Raw genomic sequence first — 24,880 nt, 5'->3', positions numbered from 1 at the left:
AACACATATTCCTGTTCCCCTGCCTCCCCGAAGATCAAAAAACCATGACTTTTGCAGATCTGAAGTTTCCTTGCAGAGATAGCCCATGCTATATCTTGCATTTGTTAGGAAAAACTGCTTAGAGCATGAAAAGTGCCCATTGCAGAAAGAGCTCAAATTCGAAAAACAAACATGTATTCATGTTCCCCCGGCTCACTGAACACCAAAAAACCATGAGTTTTGCAGATCTGAAGTTTCCTTGTGGAGATAGCCCATGTTATATCTTGCATTTGTTAGGAAAAACTGCTTATAGCATGAAAAGTGCCCATTGCAGATAGAGCTCAAATTCGCAAAACAAACACATATTCCTGTTCCCCTGCCTCCCTGAAGATCAAAAAACCATGACTTTTGCAGATGTGAAGTTTTCTTGCGGAGATAGCCCATGCTATATCTTGCATTTGTTAGGAAAAACTGCTTATAGTATGAAAAGTGCCCATTGAAGAAAAAGCTCAAATTCGAAAAACAAACACATATTCCTGTTCCCCTGCCTCCCCGAAGACCAAAAAACCATGACTTTTGCAGATGTGAAGTTTCCTTGCGGAGATAGCCCATGCTATATCTTGCATTTGTTAGGAAAAACTGCTTAGAGCATGAAAAGTGCCCATTGCAGAAAGAGCTCAAATTCGAAAAACAAACACGTATTCATGTTCCCCCGGCTTACTGAACACCAAAAAACCATGACTTTTGCAGATCTGAAGTTTCCTTGCGGAGATAGCCCATTTTATATCTTGCATTTGTTAGGAAAAACTGCTTATAGTATGAAAAGTGCCCATTGCAGAAAGAGCTCAAATTCGAAAAACAAACACATATTCCTGTTCCCCTGCCTCCCCGAAGATCAAAAAACCATGTCTTTGGCAGATCTGAAGTTTCCTTGCAGAGATAGCCCATGCTATATCTTGCATTTGTTAGGAAAAACTGCTTAGAGCATGAAAAGTGCCCATTGCAGAAAGAGCTCAAATTCGAAAAACAAACACGTATTCATGTTCCCCCGGCTCACTGAACACCAAAAAACCATGAGTTCTGCAGATCTGGTTTCCTTGCGGAGATAGCCCATGCTATATCTTGCATTTGTTAGGAAAAACTGCTTATAGCATGAAAAGTGCCCATTGCAGATAGAGCTCAAATTCGCAAAACAAACACATATTCCTGTTCCCCTGACTCCCCGAAGACCAAAAAACCATGAGTTTTGCAGATCTGAAGTTTCCTTGCGAAGATAGCCCATGCTATATCTTGCATTTGTTAGGAAAAACTGCTTATAGTATGAAAAGTTCCCATTGCAGAAAGAGCTCAAATTCGCAAAACAAACACATATTCATGTTCCCCTGTCTCCCCAAAGACCAAAAAACCATGACTTTTGCAGATCTGAAGTTTCCTTGCAGAGATAGCCCATGCTATATCTTGCATTTGTTAGGAAAAACTGCTTAGAGTGAGAAAAGCGCCCATTGCAGAAAGACCTCAAATTCGAAAAACAAACACGTATTCATGTTCCCCCGGCTCACTGAACACCAAAAAACCATGAGTTCTGCAGATCTGGTTTCCTTGCGGAGATAGCCCATGATATATCTTGCATTTGTTAGGAAAAACTGCTTATAGCATGAAAAGTGCCCATTGCAGATAGAGCTCAAATTCGCAAAACAAACACATATTCCTGTTCCCCTGACTCCCTGAAGACCAAAAAACCATGACTTTTGCAGATGTGAAGTTTCCTTGCGGAGATAGCCCATGCTATATCTTGCATTTGTTAGGAAAAACTGCTTAGAGCATGAAAAGTGCCCATTGCAGAAAGAGCTCAAATTCGAAAAACAAACACGTATTCATGTTCCCCCGGCTCACTGAACACCAAAAAACCATGACTTTTGCAGATCTGAAGTTTCCTTGCGGAGATAGCCCATGTTATATCTTGCTTTTGTTAGGAAAAACTGCTTATAGTATGAAAAGTGCCCATTGCAGAAAGAGCTCAAATTCGAAAAACAAACACATATTCCTGTTCCCCTGCCTCCCCGAAGATCAAAAAACCATGACTTTTGCAGATCTGAAGTTTCCTTGCAGAGATAGCCCATGCTATATCTTGCATTTGTTAGGAAAAACTGCTTAGAGCATGAAAAGTGCCCATTGCAGAAAGAGCTCAAATTCGAAAAACAAACATGTATTCATGTTCCCCCGGCTCACTGAACACCAAAAAACCATGAGTTTTGCAGATCTGAAGTTTCCTTGTGGAGATAGCCCATGTTATATCTTGCATTTGTTAGGAAAAACTGCTTATAGCATGAAAAGTGCCCATTGCAGATAGAGCTCAAATTCGCAAAACAAACACATATTCCTGTTCCCCTGCCTCCCTGAAGATCAAAAAACCATGACTTTTGCAGATGTGAAGTTTTCTTGCGGAGATAGCCCATGCTATATCTTGCATTTGTTAGGAAAAACTGCTTATAGTATGAAAAGTGCCCATTGAAGAAAAAGCTCAAATTCGAAAAACAAACACATATTCCTGTTCCCCTGCCTCCCCGAAGACCAAAAAACCATGACTTTTGCAGATGTGAAGTTTCCTTGCGGAGATAGCCCATGCTATATCTTGCATTTGTTAGGAAAAACTGCTTAGAGCATGAAAAGTGCCCATTGCAGAAAGAGCTCAAATTCGAAAAACAAACACGTATTCATGTTCCCCCGGCTTACTGAACACCAAAAAACCATGACTTTTGCAGATCTGAAGTTTCCTTGCGGAGATAGCCCATTTTATATCTTGCATTTGTTAGGAAAAACTGCTTATAGTATGAAAAGTGCCCATTGCAGAAAGAGCTCAAATTCGAAAAACAAACACATATTCCTGTTCCCCTGCCTCCCCGAAGATCAAAAAACCATGTCTTTGGCAGATCTGAAGTTTCCTTGCAGAGATAGCCCATGCTATATCTTGCATTTGTTAGGAAAAACTGCTTAGAGCATGAAAAGTGCCCATTGCAGAAAGAGCTCAAATTCGAAAAACAAACACGTATTCATGTTCCCCCGGCTCACTGAACACCAAAAAACCATGAGTTCTGCAGATCTGGTTTCCTTGCGGAGATAGCCCATGCTATATCTTGCATTTGTTAGGAAAAACTGCTTATAGCATGAAAAGTGCCCATTGCAGATAGAGCTCAAATTCGCAAAACAAACACATATTCCTGTTCCCCTGACTCCCCGAAGACCAAAAAACCATGAGTTTTGCAGATCTGAAGTTTCCTTGCGAAGATAGCCCATGCTATATCTTGCATTTGTTAGGAAAAACTGCTTATAGTATGAAAAGTTCCCATTGCAGAAAGAGCTCAAATTCAAAAAACAAACACATATTCCTGTTCCCCTGCCTCCCCGAAGACGAAAAAACCATGACTTTTGCAGATCTGAAGTTTCCTTGCGGAGATAGCCCATGCTATATCTTGCATTTGTTAGGAAAAACTGCTTAGAGCATGAAAAGTGCCCATTGCAGAAAGAGCTCAAATTCGAAAAACAAACACGTATTCATGTTCCCCCGGCTCACTGAACACCAAAAAACCATGAGATTTGCAGATCTGAAGTTTCCTTGTGGAGATAGCCCATGTTATATCTTGCATTTGTTAGGAAAAACTGCTTATAGCATGAAAAGTGCCCATTGCAGATAGAGCTCAAATTCGCAAAACAAACACATATTCATGTTCCCCTGTCTCCCCAAAGACCAAAAAACCATGACTTTTGCAGATCTGAAGTTTCCTTGCAGAGATAGCCCATGCTATATCTTGCATTTGTTAGGAAAAACTGCTTAGAGTGAGAAAAGCGCCCATTGCAGAAAGAGCTCAAATTCGAAAAACAAACACGTATTCATGTTCCCCCGGCTCACTGAACACCAAAAAACCATGAGTTCTGCAGATCTGGTTTCCTTGCGGAGATAGCCCATGATATATCTTGCATTTGTTAGGAAAAACTGCTTATAGCATGAAAAGTGCCCATTGCAGATAGAGCTCAAATTCGCAAAACAAACACATATTCCTGTTCCCCTGACTCCCTGAAGACCAAAAAACCATGACTTTTGCAGATGTGAAGTTTCCTTGCGGAGATAGCCCATGCTATATCTTGCATTTGTTAGGAAAAACTGCTTAGAGCATGAAAAGTGCCCATTGCAGAAAGAGCTCAAATTCGAAAAACAAACACGTATTCTTGATCCCCCGGCTCACTGAACACCAAAAAACCATGAGTTTTGCAGATCTGAAGTTTCCTTGCGGAGATAGCCCATGCTATATCTTGCATTTGTTAGGAAAAACTGCTTATAGCATGAAAAGTGCCCATTGCAGATAGAGCTCAAATTCGCAAAACAAACACATATTCCTGTTCCCCTGACTCCCCGAAGACCAAAAAACCATGAGTTTTGCAGATCTGAAGTTTCCTTGCGAAGATAGCCCATGCTATATCTTGCATTTGTTAGGAAAAACTGCTTATAGTATGAAAAGTTCCCATTGCAGAAAGAGCTCAAATTCAAAAAACAAACACATATTCCTGTTCCCCTGCCTCCCCGAAGACGAAAAAACCATGACTTTTGCAGATCTGAAGTTTCCTTGCGGAGATAGCCCATGCTATATCTTGCATTTGTTAGGAAAAACTGCTTAGAGCATGAAAAGTGCCCATTGCAGAAAGAGCTCAAATTCGAAAAACAAACACGTATTCATGTTCCCCCGGCTCACTGAACACCAAAAAACCATGAGATTTGCAGATCTGAAGTTTCCTTGTGGAGATAGCCCATGTTATATCTTGCATTTGTTAGGAAAAACTGCTTATAGCATGAAAAGTGCCCATTGCAGATAGAGCTCAAATTCGCAAAACAAACACATATTCATGTTCCCCTGTCTCCCCAAAGACCAAAAAACCATGACTTTTGCAGATCTGAAGTTTCCTTGCAGAGATAGCCCATGCTATATCTTGCATTTGTTAGGAAAAACTGCTTAGAGTGAGAAAAGCGCCCATTGCAGAAAGAGCTCAAATTCGAAAAACAAACACGTATTCATGTTCCCCCGGCTCACTGAACACCAAAAAACCATGAGTTCTGCAGATCTGGTTTCCTTGCGGAGATAGCCCATGATATATCTTGCATTTGTTAGGAAAAACTGCTTATAGCATGAAAAGTGCCCATTGCAGATAGAGCTCAAATTCGCAAAACAAACACATATTCCTGTTCCCCTGACTCCCTGAAGACCAAAAAACCATGACTTTTGCAGATGTGAAGTTTCCTTGCGGAGATAGCCCATGCTATATCTTGCATTTGTTAGGAAAAACTGCTTAGAGCATGAAAAGTGCCCATTGCAGAAAGAGCTCAAATTCGAAAAACAAACACGTATTCATGTTCCCCCGGCTCACTGAACACCAAAAAACCATGACTTTTGCAGATCTGAAGTTTCCTTGCGGAGATAGCCCATGTTATATCTTGCTTTTGTTAGGAAAAACTGCTTATAGTATGAAAAGTGCCCATTGCAGAAAGAGCTCAAATTCGAAAAACAAACACATATTCCTGTTCCCCTGCCTCCCCGAAGATCAAAAAACCATGACTTTTGCAGATCTGAAGTTTCCTTGCAGAGATAGCCCATGCTATATCTTGCATTTGTTAGGAAAAACTGCTTAGAGCATGAAAAGTGCCCATTGCAGAAAGAGCTCAAATTCGAAAAACAAACATGTATTCATGTTCCCCCGGCTCACTGAACACCAAAAAACCATGAGTTTTGCAGATCTGAAGTTTCCTTGTGGAGATAGCCCATGTTATATCTTGCATTTGTTAGGAAAAACTGCTTATAGCATGAAAAGTGCCCATTGCAGATAGAGCTCAAATTCGCAAAACAAACACATATTCCTGTTCCCCTGCCTCCCTGAAGATCAAAAAACCATGACTTTTGCAGATGTGAAGTTTTCTTGCGGAGATAGCCCATGCTATATCTTGCATTTGTTAGGAAAAACTGCTTATAGTATGAAAAGTTCCCATTGCAGAAAGAGCTCAAATTCAAAAAACAAACACATATTCATGTTCCCCTGTCTCCCCGAAGACCAAAAAACCATGACTTTTGCAGATCTGAAGTTTCCTTGCAGAGATAGCCCATGCTATATCTTGCATTTTTTAGGAAAAACTGCTTAGAGTATGAAAAGTGCCCATTGCAGAAAGAGCTCAAATTCGAAAAACAAACACGTATTCATGTTCCCCCGGCTCACTGAACACCAAAAAACCATGACTTTTGCAGATCTGAAGTTCCCTTGCGTAGATAGCCCATGTTATATCTTGCATTTGTTAGGAAAAACTGCTTATAGTATGAAAAGTGCCCATTGCAGAAAGAGCTCAAATTCGAAAAACAAACACGTATTCATGTTCCCCCGGCTCACTGAACACCAAAAAACAATGACTTTTGCAGATGTGAAGTTTCCTTGCGGAGATAGCCCATGCTATATCTTGCATTTGTTAGGAAAAACTGCTTAGAGCATGAAAAGTGCCCATTGCAGAAAGAGCTCAAATTCGAAAAACAAACACGTATTCATGTTCCCCCGGCTCACTGAACACCAAAAAACCATGACTTTTGCAGATCTGAAGTTTCCTTGCGGAGATAGCCCATGTTATATCTTGCTTTTGTTAGGAAAAACTGCTTATAGTATGAAAAGTGCCCATTGCAGAAAGAGCTCAAATTCGAAAAACAAACACATATTCCTGTTCCCCTGCCTCCCCGAAGATCAAAAAACCATGACTTTTGCAGATCTGAAGTTTCCTTGCAGAGATAGCCCATGCTATATCTTGCATTTGTTAGGAAAAACTGCTTAGAGCATGAAAAGTGCCCATTGCAGAAAGAGCTCAAATTCGAAAAACAAACATGTATTCATGTTCCCCCGGCTCACTGAACACCAAAAAACCATGAGTTTTACAGATCTGAAGTTTCCTTGTGGAGATAGCCCATGTTATATCTTGCATTTGTTAGGAAAAACTGCTTATAGCATGAAAAGTGCCCATTGCAGATAGAGCTCAAATTCGCAAAACAAACACATATTCCTGTTCCCCTGCCTCCCCGAAGATCAGAAAACCATGACTTTTGCAGATCTGAAGTTCCCTTGCGGAGATAGCCCATGTTATATCTTGCATTTGTTAGGAAAAACTGCTTATAGCATGAAAAGTGCCCATTGCAGAAAGAGCTCAAATTCGAAAAACAAACACATATTCCTGTTCCCCTGCCTCCCCGAAGATCAAAAAACCATGACTTTTGCAGATGTGAAGTTTTCTTGCGGAGATAGCCCATGCTATATCTTGCATTTGTTAGGAAAAACTGCTTATAGTATGAAAAGTTCCCATTGCAGAAAGAGCTCAAATTCAAAAAACAAACACATATTCATGTTCCCCTGTCTCCCCGAAGACCAAAAAACCATGACTTTTGCAGATCTGAAGTTTCCTTGCGGAGATAGCCCATGCTATATCTTGCATTTGTTAGGAAAAACTGCTTATAGCATGAAAAGTGCCCATTGCAGATAGAGCTCAAATTCGCAAAACAAACACATATTCCTGTTCCCCTGCCTCCCCGAAGACCAAAAAACCATGACTTTTGCAGATCTGAAGTTTCCTTGCGGAGATAGCCCATGCTATATCTTGCATTTGTTAGGAAAAACTGCTTATAGTATGAAAAGTTCCCATTGCAGAAAGAGCTCAAATTCAAAAAACAAACACATATTCATGTTCCCCTGTCTCCCCGAAGACCAAAAAACCATGACTTTTGCAGATCTGAAGTTTCCTTGCGGAGATAGCCCATGCTATATCTTGCATTTGTTAGGAAAAACTGCTTATAGCATGAAAAGTGCCCATTGCAGATAGAGCTCAAATTCGCAAAACAAACACATATTCCTGTTCCCCTGCCTCCCCGAAGACCAAAAAACCATGACTTTTGCAGATCTGAAGTTTCCTTGCGGAGATAGCCCATGCTATATCTTGCATTTGTTAGGAAAAACTGCTTATAGTATGAAAAGTGCCCATTGCAGAAAAAGCTCAAATTAGAAAAACAAACACATATTCCTGTTCCCCTGCCTCCCCGAAGACCAAAAAACCATGACTTTTGCAGATCTGAAGTTTCCTTGCGGAGATAGCCCATGCTATATTTTGCATTTGTTAGGAAAAACTGCTTAGAGCATGAAAAGTGCCCATTGCAGAAAGAGCTCAAATTCGAAAAACAAACACGTATTCATGTTCCCCCAGCTCACTGAACACCAAAAAACCATGACTTTTGCAGATCTGAAGTTTCCTTGCGGAGATAGCCCATGTTATATCTTGCATTTGTTAGGAAAAACTGCTTATAGTATGAAAAGTGCCCATTGCAGAAAGAGCTCAAATTCGAAAAACAAACACATATTCCTGTTCCCCTGCCTCCCCGAAGACCAAAAAACCATGACTTTTGCAATTGTGAAGTTTCCTTGCGGAGATAGCCCATGCTATATCTTGCATTTGTTAGGAAAAACTGCTTAGAGCATGAAAAGTGCCCATTGCAGAAAGAGCTCAAATTCGAAAAACAAACACGTATTCATGTTCCCCTGTCTCCCCAAAGACCAAAAAACCATGACTTTTGCAGATCTGAAGTTTCCTTGCGGAGATAGCCCATGCTATATCTTGCATTTGTTAGGAAAAACTGCTTATAGCATGAAAAGTGCCCATTGCAGATAGAGCTCAAATTCGCAAAACAAACACATATTCCTGTTCCCCTGCCTCCCCGAAGACCAAAAAACCATGACTTTTGCAGATCTGAAGTTTCCTTGCGGAGATAGCCCATGCTATATCTTGCATTTGTTAGGAAAAACTGCTTATAGCATGAAAAGTGCCCATTGCAGATAGAGCTCAAATTCGCAAAACAAACACATATTCATGTTCCCCTGCCTCCCCGAAGACCAAAAAACCATGACTTTTGCAGATCTGAAGTTTCCTTGCGGAGATAGCCCATGCTATATCTTGCATTTGTTAGGAAAAACTGCTTATAGCATGAAAAGTGCCCATTGCAGATAGAGCTCAAATTCGCAAAACAAACACATATTCCTGTTCCCCTGCCTCCCCGAAGACCAAAAAACCATGACTTTTGCAGATGTGAAGTTTCCTTGCGGAGATAGCCCATGCTATATCTTGCATTTGTTAGGAAAAACTGCTTAGAGCATGAAAAGTGCCCATTGCAGAAAGAGCTCAAATTCGAAAAACAAACACGTATTCATGTTCCCCCGGCTCACTGAACACCAAAAAACCATGACTTTTGCAGATCTGAAGTTTCCTTGCGGAGATAGCCCATGTTATATCTTGCATTTGTTAGGAAAAACTGCTTATAGTATGAAAAGTGCCCATTGCAGAAAGAGCTCAAATTCGCAAAACAAACACATATTCATGTTCCCCTGTCTCCCCGAAGACCAAAAAACCATGACTTTTGCAGATCTGAAGTTTCCTTGCGGAGATAGCCCATGCTATATCTTGCATTTGTTAGGAAAAACTGCTTATAGCATGAAAAGTGCCCATTGCAGATAGAGCTCAAATTCGCAAAACAAACACATATTCCTGTTCCCCTGCCTCCCCGAAGACCAAAAAACCATGACTTTTGCAGATCTGAAGTTTCCTTGCGGAGATAGCCCATGCTATATCTTGCATTTGTTAGGAAAAACTGCTTATAGTATGAAAAGTTCCCATTGCAGAAAAAGCTCAAATTCGAAAAACAAACACATATTCCTGTTCCCCTGCCTCCCCGAAGACCAAAAAACCATGACTTTTTCAATTGTGAAGTTTCCTTGCGGAGATAGCCCATGCTATATCTTGCATTTGTTAGGAAAAACTGCTTAGAGTATGAAAAGTGCCCATTGCAGAAAGAGCTCAAATTCGAAAAACAAACACGTATTCATGTTCCCCCGGCTCACTGAACACCAAAAAACCATGACTTTTGCAGATCTGAAGTTTCCTTGCGGAGATAGCCCATGTTATATCTTGCATTTGTTAGGAAAAACTGCTTATAGTATGAAAAGTGCCCATTGCAGAAAAAGCTCAAATTCGAAAAACAAACACATATTCCTGTTCCCCTGCCTCCCCGAAGACCAAAAAACCATGACTTTTACAATTGTGAAGTTTCCTTGCGGAGATAGCCCATGCTATATCTTGCATTTGTTAGGAAAAACTGCTTAGAGCATGAAAACTGCCCATTGCAGAAAGAGCTCAAATTCGAAAAACAAACACGTATTCATGTTCCCCTGTCTCCCCAAAGACCAAAAAACCATGACTTTTGCAGATCTGAAGTTTCCTTGCGGAGATAGCCCATGCTATATCTTGCATTTGTTAGGAAAAACTGCTTATAGCATGAAAAGTGCCCATTGCAGATAGAGCTCAAATTCGCAAAACAAACACATATTCCTGTTCCCCTGCCTCCCCGAAGACCAAAAAACCATGACTTTTGCAGATCTGAAGTTTCCTTGCGGAGATAGCCCATGCTATATCTTGCATTTGTTAGGAAAAACTGCTTATAGCATGAAAAGTGCCCATTGCAGATAGAGCTCAAATTCGCAAAACAAACACATATTCCTGTTCCCCTGCCTCCCCGAAGACCAAAAAACCATGACTTTTGCAGATGTGAAGTTTCCTTGCGGAGATAGCCCATGCTATATCTTGCATTTGTTAGGAAAAACTGCTTATAGTATGAAAAGTGCCCATTGCAGAAAGAGCTCAAATTCGAAAAACAAACACGTATTCATGTTCCCCCGGCTCACTGAACACCAAAAAACCATGACTTTTGCAGATCTGAAGTTCCCTTGCGGAGATAGCCCATGTTATATCTTGCATTTGTTAGGAAAAACTGCTTATAGTATGAAAAGTGCCCATTGCAGAAAGAGCTCAAATTCGAAAAACAAACACATATTCCTGTTCCCCTGCCTCCCCGAAGATCAAAAAACCATGACTTTTGCAGATGTGAAGTTTCCTTGCGGAGATAGCCCATGCTATATCTTGCATTTGTTAGGAAAAACTGCTTAGAGCATGAAAAGTGCCCATTGCAGAAAGAGCTCAAATTCGAAAAACAAACACGTATTCATGTTCCCCCGGCTCACTGAACACCAAAAAACCATGAGTTTTGCAGATTTGAAGTTTCCTTGCGGAGATAGCCCATGCTATATCTTGCATTTGTTAGGAAAAACTGCTTATAGCATGAAAAGTGCCCATTGCAGATAGAGCTCAAATAAGCAAAACAAACACATATTCCTGTTCTCCTGCCTCCCCGAAGACCAAAAAACCATGACTTTTGCAGATCTGAAGTTTCCTTGCGGAGATAGCCCATGCTATATCTTGCATTTGTTAGGAAAAACTGCTTATAGTATGAAAAGTGCCCATTGCAGAAAGAGCTCAAATTCGAAAAACAAACACATATTCCTGTTCCCCTGCCTCCCCGAAGATCAAAAAACCTTGACTTTTGCAGATCTGAAGTTTCCTTGCAGAGATAGCCCATGCTATATCTTGCATTTGTTAGGAAAAACTGCTTAGAGCATGAAAAGTGCCCATTGCAGAAAGAGCTCAAATTCGAAAAACAAACACGTATTCATGTTCCCCCGGCTCACTGAACACCAAAAAACAATGACTTTTGCAGATGTGAAGTTTCCTTGCGGAGATAGCCCATGCTATATCTTGCATTTGTTAGGAAAAACTGCTTAGAGCATGAAAAGTGCCCATTGCAGAAAGAGCTCAAATTCGAAAAACAAACACGTATTCATGTTCCCCCGGCTCACTGAACACCAAAAAACCATGACTTTTGCAGATCTGAAGTTTCCTTGCGGAGATAGCCCATGTTATATCTTGCTTTTGTTAGGAAAAACTGCTTATAGTATGAAAAGTGCCCATTGCAGAAAGAGCTCAAATTCGAAAAACAAACACATATTCCTGTTCCCCTGCCTCCCCGAAGATCAAAAAACCATGACTTTTGCAGATCTGAAGTTTCCTTGCAGAGATAGCCCATGCTATATCTTGCATTTGTTAGGAAAAACTGCTTAGAGCATGAAAAGTGCCCATTGCAGAAAGAGCTCAAATTCGAAAAACAAACATGTATTCATGTTCCCCCGGCTCACTGAACACCAAAAAACCATGAGTTTTACAGATCTGAAGTTTCCTTGTGGAGATAGCCCATGTTATATCTTGCATTTGTTAGGAAAAACTGCTTATAGCATGAAAAGTGCCCATTGCAGATAGAGCTCAAATTCGCAAAACAAACACATATTCCTGTTCCCCTGCCTCCCCGAAGATCAGAAAACCATGACTTTTGCAGATCTGAAGTTCCCTTGCGGAGATAGCCTATGTTATATCTTGCATTTGTTAGGAAAAACTGCTTATAGCATGAAAAGTGCCCATTGCAGAAAGAGCTCAAATTCGAAAAACAAACACATATTCCTGTTCCCCTGCCTCCCCGAAGACCAAAAAACCATGACTTTTGCAATTGTGAAGTTTCCTTGCGGAGATAGCCCATGCTATATCTTGCATTTGTTAGGAAAAACTGCTTAGAGCATGAAAAGTGCCCATTGCAGAAAGAGCTCAAATTCGAAAAACAAACACGTATTCATGTTCCCCTGTCTCCCCAAAGACCAAAAAACCATGACTTTTGCAGATCTGAAGTTTCCTTGCGGAGATAGCCCATGCTATATCTTGCATTTGTTAGGAAAAACTGCTTATAGCATGAAAAGTGCCCATTGCAGATAGAGCTCAAATTCGCAAAACAAACACATATTCCTGTTCCCCTGCCTCCCCGAAGACCAAAAAACCATGACTTTTGCAGATCTGAAGTTTCCTTGCGGAGATAGCCCATGCTATATCTTGCATTTGTTAGGAAAAACTGCTTATAGCATGAAAAGTGCCCATTGCAGATAGAGCTCAAATTCGCAAAACAAACACATATTCATGTTCCCCTGCCTCCCCGAAGACCAAAAAACCATGACTTTTGCAGATCTGAAGTTTCCTTGCGGAGATAGCCCATGCTATATCTTGCATTTGTTAGGAAAAACTGCTTATAGCATGAAAAGTGCCCATTGCAGATAGAGCTCAAATTCGCAAAACAAACACATATTCCTGTTCCCCTGCCTCCCCGAAGACCAAAAAACCATGACTTTTGCAGATGTGAAGTTTCCTTGCGGAGATAGCCCATGCTATATCTTGCATTTGTTAGGAAAAACTGCTTAGAGCATGAAAAGTGCCCATTGCAGAAAGAGCTCAAATTCGAAAAACAAACACGTATTCATGTTCCCCCGGCTCACTGAACACCAAAAAACCATGACTTTTGCAGATCTGAAGTTTCCTTGCGGAGATAGCCCATGTTATATCTTGCATTTGTTAGGAAAAACTGCTTATAGTATGAAAAGTGCCCATTGCAGAAAGAGCTCAAATTCGCAAAACAAACACATATTCATGTTCCCCTGTCTCCCCGAAGACCAAAAAACCATGACTTTTGCAGATCTGAAGTTTCCTTGCGGAGATAGCCCATGCTATATCTTGCATTTGTTAGGAAAAACTGCTTATAGCATGAAAAGTGCCCATTGCAGATAGAGCTCAAATTCGCAAAACAAACACATATTCCTGTTCCCCTGCCTCCCCGAAGACCAAAAAACCATGACTTTTGCAGATCTGAAGTTTCCTTGCGGAGATAGCCCATGCTATATCTTGCATTTGTTAGGAAAAACTGCTTATAGTATGAAAAGTTCCCATTGCAGAAAAAGCTCAAATTCGAAAAACAAACACATATTCCTGTTCCCCTGCCTCCCCGAAGACCAAAAAACCATGACTTTTTCAATTGTGAAGTTTCCTTGCGGAGATAGCCCATGCTATATCTTGCATTTGTTAGGAAAAACTGCTTAGAGTATGAAAAGTGCCCATTGCAGAAAGAGCTCAAATTCGAAAAACAAACACGTATTCATGTTCCCCCGGCTCACTGAACACCAAAAAACCATGACTTTTGCAGATCTGAAGTTTCCTTGCGGAGATAGCCCATGTTATATCTTGCATTTGTTAGGAAAAACTGCTTATAGTATGAAAAGTGCCCATTGCAGAAAAAGCTCAAATTCGAAAAACAAACACATATTCCTGTTCCCCTGCCTCCCCGAAGACCAAAAAACCATGACTTTTACAATTGTGAAGTTTCCTTGCGGAGATAGCCCATGCTATATCTTGCATTTGTTAGGAAAAACTGCTTAGAGCATGAAAACTGCCCATTGCAGAAAGAGCTCAAATTCGAAAAACAAACACGTATTCATGTTCCCCTGTCTCCCCAAAGACCAAAAAACCATGACTTTTGCAGATCTGAAGTTTCCTTGCGGAGATAGCCCATGCTATATCTTGCATTTGTTAGGAAAAACTGCTTATAGCATGAAAAGTGCCCATTGCAGATAGAGCTCAAATTCGCAAAACAAACACATATTCCTGTTCCCCTGCCTCCCCGAAGACCAAAAAACCATGACTTTTGCAGATCTGAAGTTTCCTTGCGGAGATAGCCCATGCTATATCTTGCATTTGTTAGGAAAAACTGCTTATAGTATGAAAAGTGCCCATTGCAGAAAGAGCTCAAATTCGAAAAACAAACACGTATTCATGTTCCCCCGGCTCACTGAACACCAAAAAACCATGACTTTTGCAGATCTGAAGTTCCCTTGCGGAGATAGCCCATGTTATATCTTGCATTTGTTAGGAAAAACTGCTTATAGTATGAAAAGTGCCCATTGCAGAAAGAGCTCAAATTCGAAAAACAAACACATATTCCTGTTCCCCTGCCTCCCCGAAGATCAAAAAACCATGACTTTTGCAGATGTGAAGTTTCCTTGCGGAGATAGCCCATGCTATATCTTGCATTTGTTAGGAAAAACTGCTTAGAGCATGAAAAGTGCCCATTGCAGAAAGAGCTCAAATTCGAAAAACAAACACGTATTCATGTTCCCCCGGCTCACTGAACACCAAAAAACCATGAGTTTTGCAGATTTGAAGTTTCCTTGCGGAGATAGCCCATGCTATATCTTGCATTTGTTAGGAAAAACTGCTTATAGCATGAAAAGTGCCCATTGCAGATAGAGCTCAAATAAGCAAAACAAACACATATTCCTGTTCCCCTGCCTCCCCGAAGACCAAAAAACCATGACTTTTGCAGATCTGAAGTTTCCTTGCGGAGATAGCCCATGCTATATCTTGCATTTGTTAGGAAAAACTGCTTATAGTATGAAAAGTGCCCATTGCAGAAAAAGCTCAAATTCGAAAAACAAACACATATTCCTGTTCCCCTGCCTCCCCGAAGACCAAAAAACCATGACTTTTGCAGATGTGAAGTTTCCTTGCGGAGATAGCCCATGCTATATCTTGCATTTGTTAGGAAAAACTGCTTAGAGCATGAAAAGTGCCCATTGCAGAAAGAGCTCAAATTCGAAAAACAAACACGTATTCATGTTCCCCCGGCTCACTGAACACCAAAAAACCATGACTTTTGCAGATCTGAAGTTTCCTTGCGGAGATAGCCCATTTTATATCTTGCATTTGTTAGGAAAAACTGCTTATAGTATGAAAAGTGCCCATTGCAGAAAGAGCTCAAATTCGAAAAACAAACACATATTCCTGTTCCCCTGCCTCCCCGAAGATCAAAAAACCATGTCTTTTGCAGATCTGAAGTTTCCTTGCAGAGATAGCCCATGCTATATCTTGCATTTGTTAGGAAAAACTGCTTAGAGCATGAAAAGTGCCCATTGCAGAAAGAGCTCAAATTCGCAAAACAAACACATATTCATGTTCCCCTGTCTCCCCGAAGACCAAAAAACCATGAGTTCTGCAGATCTGGTTTCCTTGCGGAGATAGCCCATGCTATATCTTGCATTTGTTAGGAAAAACTGCTTATAGCATGAAAAGTGCCCATTGCAGATAGAGCTCAAATAAGCAAAACAAACACATATTCCTGTTCCCCTGCCTCCCCGAAGACCAAAAAACCATGACTTTTGCAGATCTGAAGTTTCCTTGCGGAGATAGCCCTTGCTATATCTTGCATTTGTTAGGAAAAACTGCTTATAGTATGAAAAGTGCCCATTGCAGAAAGAGCTCAAATTCGAAAAACAAACACGTATTCATGTTCCCCCGGCTCACTGAACACCAAAAAACCATGAGTTTTGCAGATCTGAAGTTTCCTTGCGGAGATAGCCCATGTTATATCTTGCATTTGTTAGGAAAAACTGCTTATAGTATGAAAAGTGCCCATTGCAGAAAGAGCTCAAATTCGAAAAACAAACACATATTCCTGTTCCCCTGCCTCCCCGAAGATCAAAAAACCTTGACTTTTGCAGATCTGAAGTTTCCTTGCAGAGATAGCCCATGCTATATCTTGCATTTGTTAGGAAAAACTGCTTAGAGCATGAAAAGTGCCCATTGCAGAAAGAGCTCAAATTCGAAAAACAAACACGTATTCATGTTCCCCCGGCTCACTGAACACCAAAAAACCATGAGATTTGCAGATCTGAAGTTTCCTTGTGGAGATAGCCCATGTTATATCTTGCATTTGTTAGGAAAAACTGCTTATAGCATGAAAAGTGCCCATTGCAGATAGAGCTCAAATTCGCAAAACAAACACATATTCATGTTCCCCTGTCTCCCCGAAGACCAAAAAACCATGACATTTGCAGATCTGAAGTTTCCTTGCGGAGATAGCCATGCTATATCTTGCATTTGTTAGGAAAAACTGCTTAGAGTGAGAAAAGTGCCCATTGCAGAAAGAGCTCAAATTCGAAAAACAAACACGTATTCATGTTCCCCCGGCTCACTGAACACCAAAAAACCATGACTTTTGCAGATCTGAAGTTTCCTTGCGGAGATAGCCCATGTTATATCTTGCATTTGTTAGGAAAAACTGCTTATAGTATGAAAAGTGCCCATTGCAGAAAAAGCTCAAATTCGAAAAACAAACACATATTCCTGTTCCCCTGCCTCCCCGAAGACCAAAAAACCATGACTTTTGCAGATCTGAAGTTTCCTTGCGGAGATAGCCCATGCTATATCTTGCATTTGTTAGGAAAAACTGCTTATAGTATGAAAAGTGCCCATTGCAGAAAGAGCTCAAATTCGAAAAACAAACACGTATTCATGTTCCCCCGGCTCACTGAACACCAAAAAACCATGACTTTTGCAGATCTGAAGTTTCCTTGCGGAGATAGCCCATTTTATATCTTGCATTTGTTAGGAAAAACTGCTTATAGTATGAAAAGTGCCCATTGCAGAAAGAGCTCAAATTCGAAAAACAAACACATATTCCTGTTCCCCTGCCTCCCCGAAGATCAAAAAACCATGTCTTTTGCAGATCTGAAGTTTCCTTGCAGAGATAGCCCATGCTATATCTTGCATTTGTTAGGAAAAACTGCTTAGAGTGAGAAAAGTGCCCATTGCAGAAAGAGCTCAAATTCGAAAAACAAACACGTATTCATGTTCCCCCGGCTCACTGAACACCAAAAAACCATGAGTTCTGCAGATCTGGTTTCCTTGCGGAGATAGCCCATGCTATATCTTGCATTTGTTAGGAAAAACTGCTTATAGCATGAAAAGTGCCCATTGCAGATAGAGCTCAAATAAGCAAAACAAACACATATTCCTGTTCCCCTGCCTCCCCGAAGACCAAAAAACCATGACTTTTGCAGATCTGAAGTTTCCTTGCGGAAATAGCCCTTGCTATGTCTTGCATTTGTTAGGAAAAACTGCTTATAGTATGAAAAGTGCCCATTGCAGAAAGAGCTCAAATTCGAAAAACAAACACGTATTCATGTTCCCCCGGCTCACTGAACACCAAAAAACCATGAGTTTTGCAGATCTGAAGTTTCCTTGCGGAGATAGCCCATGTTATATCTTGCATTTGTTAGGAAAAACTGCTTATAGTATGAAAAGTGCCCATTGCAGAAAGAGCTCAAATTCGAAAAACAAACACATATTCCTGTTCCCCTGCCTCCCCGAAGATCAAAAAACCTTGACTTTTGCAGATCTGAAGTTTCCTTGCAGAGATAGCCCATGCTATATCTTGCATTTGTTAGGAAAAACTGCTTAGAGCATGAAAAGTGCCCATTGCAGAAAGAGCTCAAATTCGAAAAACAAACACGTATTCATGTTCCCCCGGCTCACTGAACACCAAAAAACCATGAGATTTGCAGATCTGAAGTTTCCTTGTGGAGATAGCCCATGTTATATCTTGCATTTGTTAGGAAAAACTGCTTATAGCATGAAAAGTGCCCATTGCAGATAGAGCTCAAATTCGCAAAACAAACACATATTCATGTTCCCCTGTCTCCCCGAAGACCAAAAAACCATGACATTTGCAGATCTGAAGTTTCCTTGCGGAGATAGCCATGCTATATCTTGCATTTGTTAGGAAAAACTGCTTAGAGTGAGAAAAGTGCCCATTGCAGAAAGAGCTCAAATTCGAAAAACAAACACGTATTCATGTTCCCCCGGCTCACTGAACACCAAAAAACCATGAGTTCTGCAGTTCTGGTTTCCTTGCGGAGATAGCCCATGCTATATCTTGCATTTGTTAGGAAAAACTGCTTATAGCATGAAAAGTGCCCATTGCAGATAGAGCTCAAATAAGCAAAACAAACACATATTCTTGTTCCCCTGCCTCCCCGAAGACCAAAAAACCATGACTTTTGCAGATCTGAAGTTTCCTTGCGGAGATAGCCCATGCTATATCTTGCATTTGTTAGGAAAAACTGCTTATAGTATGAAAAGTGCCCATTGCAGAAAAAGCTCAAATTCGAAAAACAAACACATATTCCTGTTCCCCTGCCTCCCCGAAGACCAAAAAACCATGACTTTTGCAGATGTGAAGTTTCCTTGCGGAGATAGCCCATGCTATATCTTGCATTTGTTAGGAAAAACTGCTTAGAGCATGAAAAGTGCCCATTGCAGAAAGAGCTCAAATTCGAAAAACAAACACGTATTCATGTTCCCCCGGCTCACTGAACACCAAAAAACCATGACTTTTGCAGATCTGAAGTTTCCTTGCGGAGATAGCCCATTTTATATCTTTCATTTGTTAGGAAAAACTGCTTATAGTATGAAAAGTGCCCATTGCAGAAAGAGCTCAAATTCGAAAAACAAACACATATTCCTGTTCCCCTGCCTCCCCGAAGACCAAAAAACCATGACTTTTGCAGATGTGAAGTTTCCTTGCGGAGATAGCCCATGCTATATCTTGCATTTGTTAGGAAAAACTGCTTAGAGCATGAAAAGTGCCCATTGCAGAAAGAGCTCAAATTCGAAAAACAAACACGTATTCATGTTCCCCCGGCTCACTGAACACCAAAAAACCATGACTTTTGCAGATCTGAAGTTTCCTTGCGGAGATAGCCCATTTTATATCTTTCATTTGTTAGGAAAAACTGCTTATAGTATGAAAAGTGCCCATTGCAGAAAGAGCTCAAATTCGAAAAACAAACACATATTCCTGTTCCCCTGCCTCCCCGAAGATCAAAAAACCATGTCTTTTGCAGATCTGAAGTTTCCTTGCAGAGATAGCCCATGCTATATCTTGCATTTGTTAGGAAAAACTGCTTAGAGCATGAAAAGTGCCCATTGCAGAAAGAGCTCAAATTCGAAAAACAAACACGTATTCATGTTCCCCCGGCTCACTGAACACCAAAAAACCATGAGTTTTGCAGATCTGAAGTTTCCTTGCGGAGATAGCCCATGTTATATCTTGCATTTGTTAGGAAAAACTGCTTATAGTATGAAAAGTGCCCATTGCAGAAAGAGCTCAAATTCGAAAAACAAACACATATTCCTGTTCCCCTGCCTCCCCGAAGATCAAAAAACCTTGACTTTTGCAGATCTGAAGTTTCCTTGCAGAGATAGCCCATGCTATATCTTGCATTTGTTAGGAAAAACTGCTTAGAGCATGAAAAGTGCCCATTGCAGAAAGAGCTCAAATTCGAAAAACAAACACGTATTCATGTTCCCCCGGCTCACTGAACACCAAAAAACCATGAGATTTGCAGATCTGAAGTTTCCTTGTGGAGATAGCCCATGTTATATCTTGCATTTGTTAGGAAAAACTGCTTATAGCATGAAAAGTGCCCATTGCAGATAGAGCTCAAATTCGCAAAACAAACACATATTCATGTTCCCCTGTCTCCCCGAAGACCAAAAAACCATGACATTTGCAGATCTGAAGTTTCCTTGCGGAGATAGCCCATGCTATATCTTGCATTTGTTAGGAAAAACTGCTTAGAGTGAGAAAAGTGCCCATTGCAGAAAGAGCTCAAATTCGAAAAACAAACACGTATTCATGTTCCCCCGGCTCACTGAAAACCAAAAAACCATGAGTTCTGCAGATCTGGTTTCCTTGCGGAGATAGCCCATGCTATATCTTGCATTTGTTAGGAAAAACTGCTTATAGCATGAAAAGTGCCCATTGCAGATAGAGCTCAAATAAGCAAAACAAACACATATTCCTGTTCCCCTGCCTCCCCGAAGACCAAAAAACCATGACTTTTGCAGATCTGAAGTTTCCTTGCGGAGATAGCCCTTGCTATATCTTGCATTTGTTAGGAAAAACTGCTTATAGTATGAAAAGTGCCCATTGCAGAAAGAGCTCAAATTCGAAAAACAAACACGTATTCATGTTCCCCCGGCTCACTGAACACCAAAAAACCATGAGTTTTGCAGATCTGAAGTTTCCTTGCGGAGATAGCCCATGTTATATCTTGCATTTGTTAGGAAAAACTGCTTATAGTATGAAAAGTGCCCATTGCAGAAAGAGCTCAAATTCGAAAAACAAACACATATTCCTGTTCCCCTGCCTCCCCGAAGATCAAAAAACCTTGACTTTTGCAGATCTGAAGTTTCCTTGCAGAGATAGCCCATGCTATATCTTGCATTTGTTAGGAAAAACTGCTTAGAGCATGAAAAGTGCCCATTGCAGAAAGAGCTCAAATTCGAAAAACAAACACGTATTCATGTTCCCCCGGCTCACTGAACACCAAAAAACCATGAGATTTGCAGATCTGAAGTTTCCTTGTGGAGATAGCCCATGTTATATCTTGCATTTGTTAGGAAAAACTGCTTATAGCATGAAAAGTGCCCATTGCAGATAGAGCTCAAATTCGCAAAACAAACACATATTCATGTTCCCCTGTCTCCCCGAAGACCAAAAAACCATGACATTTGCAGATCTGAAGTTTCCTTGCGGAGATAGCCATGCTATATCTTGCATTTGTTAGGAAAAACTGCTTAGAGTGAGAAAAGTGCCCATTGCAGAAAGAGCTCAAATTCGAAAAACAAACACGTATTCATGTTCCCCCGGCTCACTGAACACCAAAAAACCATGAGTTCTGCAGTTCTGGTTTCCTTGCGGAGATAGCCCATGCTATATCTTGCATTTGTTAGGAAAAACTGCTTATAGCATGAAAAGTGCCCATTGCAGATAGAGCTCAAATAAGCAAAACAAACACATATTCTTGTTCCCCTGCCTCCCCGAAGACCAAAAAACCATGACTTTTGCAGATCTGAAGTTTCCTTGCGGAGATAGCCCATGCTATATCTTGCATTTGTTAGGAAAAACTGCTTATAGTATGAAAAGTGCCCATTGCAGAAAAAGCTCAAATTCGAAAAACAAACACATATTCCTGTTCCCCTGCCTCCCCGAAGACCAAAAAACCATGACTTTTGCAGATGTGAAGTTTCCTTGCGGAGATAGCCCATGCTATATCTTGCATTTGTTAGGAAAAACTGCTTAGAGCATGAAAAGTGCCCATTGCAGAAAGAGCTCAAATTCGAAAAACAAACACGTATTCATGTTCCCCCGGCTCACTGAACACCAAAAAACCATGAGATTTGCAGATCTGAAGTTTCCTTGTGGAGATAGCCCATGTTATATCTTGCATTTGTTAGGAAAAACTGCTTATAGCATGAAAAGTGCCCATTGCAGATAGAGCTCAAATTCGCAAAACAAACACATATTCATGTTCCCCTGTCTCCCCGAAGACCAAAAAACCATGACATTTGCAGATCTGAAGTTTCCTTGCGGAGATAGCCCATGCTATATCTTGCATTTGTCAGGAAAAACTGCTTAGAGTGAGAAAAGTGCCCATTGCAGAAAGAGCTCAAATTCGAAAAACAAACACGTATTCATGTTCCCCCGGCTCACTGAACACCAAAAAACCATGAGTTCTGCAGATCTGGTTTCCTTGCGGAGATAGCCCATGCTATATCTTGCATTTGCTAGGAAAAACTGCTTATAGCATGAAAAGTGCCCATTGCAGATAGAGCTCAAATAAGCAAAACAAACACATATTCCTGTTCCCCTGCCTCCCCGAAGACCAAAAAACCATGACTTTTGCAGATCTGAAGTTTCCTTGCGGAGATAGCCCATGCTATATCTTGCATTTGTTAGGAAAAACTGCTTAGAGCATGAAAAGTGCCCATTGCAGAAAGAGCTCAAATTCGAAAAACAAACACGTATTCATGTTCCCCCGGCTCACTGAACACCAAAAAACCATGACTTTTGCAGATCTGAAGTTTCCTTGCGGAGATAGCCCATTTTATATCTTGCATTTGTTAGGAAAAACTGCTTATAGTATGAAAAGTGCCCATTGCAGAAAGAGCTCAAATTCGAAAAACAAACACATATTCATGTTCCCCTGTCTCCCCGAAGACCAAAAAACCATGACATTTGCAGATCTGAAGTTTCCTTGCAGAGATAGCCCATGTTATATCTTGCATTTGTTAGGAAAAACTGCTTAGAGCATGAAAAGTGCCCATTGCAGAAAGAGCTCAAATTCGAAAAACAAACACGTATTCATGTTCCCCCGGCTCACTGAACACCAAAAAACCATGAGTTTTGCAGAAATGAAGTTTCCTTGCGGAGATAGCCCATGATATATCTTGCATTTGTTAGGAAAAACTGCTTATAGTATGAAAAGTGCCCATTTCACAAAGAGCTCAAATTCAAAAAACAAACACATATTCATGTTCCCCTGCCTCCCCGAAGACCAAAAAACCATGACTTTTGCAGATCTGAAGTTTCCTTGCGGAGATAGCCCATGCTATATCTTGCATTTGTTAGGAAAAACTGCTTATAGCATGAAAAGTGCCCATTGCAGATAGAGCTCAAATTCGCAAAACAAACACATATTCCTGTTCCCCTGCCTCCCCGAAGACCAAAAAACCATGACTTTTGCAGATCTGAAGTTTCCTTGCGGAGATAGCCCATGCTATATCTTGCATTTGTTAGGAAAAACTGCTTATAGTATGAAAAGTTCCCATTGCAGAAAGAGCTCAAATTCAAAAAACAAACACATATTCCTGTTCCCCTGCCTCCCCGAAGACGAAAAAACCATGACTTTTGCAGATCTGAAGTTTCCTTGCGGAGATAGCCCATTTTATATCTTGCATTTGTTAGGAAAAACTGCTTATAGTATGAAAAGTGCCCATTGCAGAAAGAGCTATATCTTGCATTTGTTAGGAAAAACTGCTTATAGTATGAAAAGTGCCCATTGCAGAAAAAGCTCAAATTCGAAAAACAAACACATATTCCTGTTCCCCTGCCTCCCCGAAGACCAAAAAACCATGACTTTTGCAGATCTGAAGTTTCCTTGCGGAGATAGCCCATGCTATATCTTGCATTTGTTAGGAAAAACTGCTTAGAGCATGAAAAGTGCCCATTGCAGAAAGAGCTCAAATTCGAAAAACAAACACGTATTCATGTTCCCCCGGCTCACTGAACACCAAAAAACCATGAGATTTGCAGATCTGAAGTTTCCTTGTGGAGATAGCCCATGTTATATCTTGCATTTGTTAGGAAAAACTGCTTATAGCATGAAAAGTGCCCATTGCAGATAGAGCTCAAATTCGCAAAACAAACACATATTCATGTTCCCCTGACTCCCCGAAGACCAAAAAACCATGACTTTTGCAGATGTGAAGTTTCCTTGCGGAGATAGCCCATGCTATATCTTGCATTTGTTAGGAAAAACTGCTTAGAGCATGAAAAGTGCCCATTGCAGAAAGAGCTCAAATTCGAAAAACAAACACGTATTCATGTTCCCCCGGCTCACTGAACACCAAAAAACCATGACTTTTGCAGATCTGAAGTTCCCTTGCGGAGATAGCCCATGTTATATCTTGCATTTGTTAGGAAAAACTGCTTATAGTATGAAAAGTGCCCATTGCAGAAAGAGCTCAAATTCGAAAAACAAACACATATTCCTGTTCCCCTGCCTCCCCGAAGATCAAAAAACCATGACTTTTGCAGATGTGAAGTTTCCTTGCGGAGATAGCCCATGCTATATCTTGCATTTGTTAGGAAAAACTGCTTAGAGCATGAAAAGTGCCCATTGCAGAAAGAGCTCAAATTCGAAAAACAAACACGTATTCATGTTCCCCCGGCTCACTGAACACCAAAAAACCATGAGATTTGCAGATCTGAAGTTTCCTTGTGGAGATAGCCCATGTTATATCTTGCATTTGTTAGGAAAAACTGCTTATAGCATGAAAAGTGCCCATTGCAGATAGAGCTCAAATTCGCAAAACAAACACATATTCATGTTCCCCTGTCTCCCCGAAGACCAAAAAACCATGACATTTGCAGATCTGAAGTTTCCTTGCGGAGATAGCCCATGCTATATCTTGCATTTGTTAGGAAAAACTGCTTAGAGTGAGAAAAGTGCCCATTGCAGAAAGAGCTCAAATTCGAAAAACAAACACGTATTCATGTTCCCCCGGCTCACTGAAAACCAAAAAACCATGAGTTCTGCAGATCTGGTTTCCTTGCGGAGATAGCCCATGCTATATCTTGCATTTGTTAGGAAAAACTGCTTATAGCATGAAAAGTGCCCATTGCAGATA

The sequence above is a fragment of the Vipera berus genome (genome assembly GCF_964194415.1).
Source record: "Vipera berus genome assembly, contig: HAP1_SCAFFOLD_27, whole genome shotgun sequence".
In the NCBI taxonomy this organism is placed as follows: Eukaryota; Metazoa; Chordata; class Lepidosauria; order Squamata; family Viperidae; genus Vipera; species Vipera berus.
The sequence above is the reverse complement of the archived record's forward strand: the minus strand, read 5'-3'. Positions refer to the sequence as shown.